This window comes from Mastomys coucha, unplaced genomic scaffold (genome assembly GCF_008632895.1).
Source record: "Mastomys coucha isolate ucsf_1 unplaced genomic scaffold, UCSF_Mcou_1 pScaffold23, whole genome shotgun sequence".
NCBI lineage: Eukaryota > Metazoa > Chordata > Mammalia > Rodentia > Muridae > Mastomys > Mastomys coucha.
The window spans coordinates 38,023,584-38,026,639 of NW_022196906.1; the positions used below are offsets into that span (position 1 = coordinate 38,023,584).

Below are 3,056 nucleotides of genomic sequence, written 5' to 3' on the forward strand. Positions count from 1 at the left end.
CTGTATTTGGTTAAACAGGAAGTGAATCTACAAAAGAGCTTAAAGCTGAGACCAAAAGATAACTCTAAGAAAAGGAACTCATCACACAGCATGGCAACTTGAGTCCCATCTCCTGAGGCACACGCACATACATATAACACACACACAAACAAACAAGCTTAAAGCAATAGTTGTTAACACATCATCAATTTTTTAATGTTTGTACATACTAGAAAATTTTAGATATACAAGCATCACAGTTGGTTTTAATGTCAACTTGCCACAAATTAGTCATCTGAGTAGGGAGCCTCACCTGAAGAATGTCCTGATCCCCTTAATTGATGAGGGGAGAGCCACTGGGATTGTGGAGGCACCTTCTGGTAGCAGCCCAGATAAAAGGGAGATTGCAGAAGGAAGCCTCCCTCCTGCTGCTGAGTTGGCTCGCCTTGAAGCTGTTGCGCTAATGATGATGATGGTGGTGGCGGTGGCGGTGGTGGTGACGGCGGTGGTAAGGAGGAGGAAGAGGAGGAAGAAGATGATGATGATGACGATGACTATGATGATGTTGTTTCCTCCCCTGAAAGCAGAGCCAGCACCCCCAAGCTTTCATTGAGCAATAGCTGCTTTCCAGGAAACTTCCAGGTCTGATACCAAACACAGACCATTGAGGCACCGTGCCTTGCAGCCTGAATAACTGCTAATTGTCACACACACACCCCTGCAGTGAGAAACAGCTATTCTAGCACTACACTGCCTATCAAGGCTCCAGCCTCAAGGACCAAGTAACTTCCAGGTACTCTGCTCTCAGGTGTGACTCCACTGGAATCAAAAAGCTGACTTACTAAATTCTGATACAAAGATTATATATAAAACAAGCAAGCCGGGCAGTGGTGGCGCATGCCTTTAATCCCAGCACTTGGGAGGGAGAAGCAGGTGGATTTCTGAGTTTGAGGCCAGCCTGGTCTACAGAGTGAGTTCCAGGACAGCCAGGGCTATACAGAGAACCCTGTCTCGGAAAAACAAAAAACAAAAAAAACAAACAAAACCAAACAAAACCAAAACACACACACACACACAAAACCAAGCAAACCAAAGAACTGAGTGGTTCAGAGTAGCTACTTAGAGGAATAAGACCATAGTATGGAGAAATGGACTGCTTTAAACCTAATAACTTTTGTCTCTATGAAATATAATATCCTTAAAGAATTCTATTAATGCCCTGCCAGTTCTATTTGAGGGTTTGCCTATTAATGGCCATTTTTCTCTTGGGGAGGGTTTGAGAGGAAGTGAGAAAGACTCTCAATCCTCAACAATAACATCACATTTGTTAAGATAGAAAAAGCCAAGGAAGTGTTGAGGTTGAAAACCAGATATGGGCTGTTTGTTACATCTCTGGACAGTCATATGCGAGTATGGAGAAGAAAGCTGGATGTGGGTGTGGTTCCACAGACAAAGTGCTTGCCTAGCATGCATAAAGCCCTGGGTTTCATCCCTGACATTACATAAATTGATCAGGCGTGGTGATACATGCCTATAATCCCAGTGCTAGGGAGGTGGAAGCAGGTGAATCACTTTAAAGTCATCAACTACACAGCAAGTAGGAGGCCTTTTTAGGATACATGAAACCCCACCTTCTAACAAAGGATCAACTAGGTTAACTGCTATTAAGACTAAAGTAAGAGTCGGGAGTGTTGGCTTACACCTGTAACCCAGCACTTCAGGCTAGGGCGGGAAGATTCCTGTGAGATCAAGGTCAGCCTGAGCTGAATAAATTGGATAGAAGAAAAGAGAGAGGTCAAAGACAGAGTCTATAAATATGACTGTGGCCAGGCTTGATGGCACATTTGGGAGACCAAAGCAGGATTCCAAGTTCAAGGACAACCTGAGCTACAAAGTAAGATCCTGTCATGGAAGGAAGGAAGGGAAGAACAAAGGAAGGAAGGAGGGAAGGAAGGAGAAAGGAGGAAAGGGAAGAACAAAGGAAGGAAGGAAGGAGGAAGGAAGGAAGGAGAAAGGAGGGAAGGAAAGACAAAGGAAGGAAGGAAGGAGAAAGGAGGGAAGGAAGGAAGGAAAGGCATACTAGTGTGCACGCCTTTACTTCCAATCCTAGGGAAGCAGAGGCAGGTGGATCTCTGCTTCAGGCTAGCCTGAGCTACATAGTGAGACCTTGACTCAAAACAATACTAACAGCAATAATGAAGCACTATGATGACCAGGCTGTTTGTGGCTGGAGTAGCAGTTCTCCAAAGACAGCTCCTAAATCACCTTGGCCTGTGTGTAAACTGCAGTTACACATAGCATGACCTGGTGTGACACCTACGGTCTCTAAGGTCATGCACTGTGCCTTCCAAAGCTGAATCATGAGATGCCTGCCACTGGTCTTCCTGGAATTCTGGCTCCAGGGACACTCCCTCTTGGAACCCAGCTTCCATACAGAGAAGCCCAGTCACACAGATGTGTAAGCATTCACTCATCAGCACCAGCTAACTTAAGCTCCAGCCAGCAGCCACCATCACCTGCCCGCCATTCCAGGGAGCCACCTGGACATCTGGCTCTCATGAGCCATGAGATGCCCAAGGGTCCAGCTTTCAACAACCTTATGATTTGGCAAGAGCTACCTTGTGGGTTGTAGTAGCAGCAGCGAACCTGAAGTGGGTGAGCAGAAGTGAACTGCTTACTTCTTTTTCAGGAACTGTTGCTGTGACTGGAGTCAAAGGTGGAGTCTGGAGGTTTGGTGTGTTTTAAAGACAGGCAATCATGGGGCTGGAGAGATGGATAAGTGATTAGGAGCACTTGTTGCTATTGCAGAGGAACCCACACGGTAGCTCATAATCATCTGTAACTCCAGCTCCAGGGGCCCAAATGCCCTCTCTGACCTCTGCAGAAACCAAGCACACACATTGGTGCATATGCAAACCTTTAAAAATAGGCAATACTGCCAAGTGATGATGGTACACAACTTTAGTCCCAGCACTTGAAAGGCAGAGGCAGATGGATCTCTGAATTCAAGGCCAGCATGGTCTACAGAGTGAGTTCCAGGACAGTCAGGACTACACAGAGAAACCCTGTCTCAAAAA

At 46.0% G+C, this 3,056-nt stretch overlaps 1 long non-coding RNA gene across 2 annotated transcripts in view; it reads right to left on the reverse strand.

Annotated features, from left to right (window-relative positions):
- The window catches only part of LOC116073191, a 55,540-nt gene that overhangs the window by 41,325 nt on the left and 11,159 nt on the right, over positions 1–3,056 (reverse strand). For both annotated transcript variants that reach the window (XR_004111711.1, XR_004111712.1), the window contains exon 2: positions 293–556. This is a non-coding gene — a long non-coding RNA (uncharacterized LOC116073191). The remainder of the gene's footprint in view (positions 1–292; positions 557–3,056) is intronic.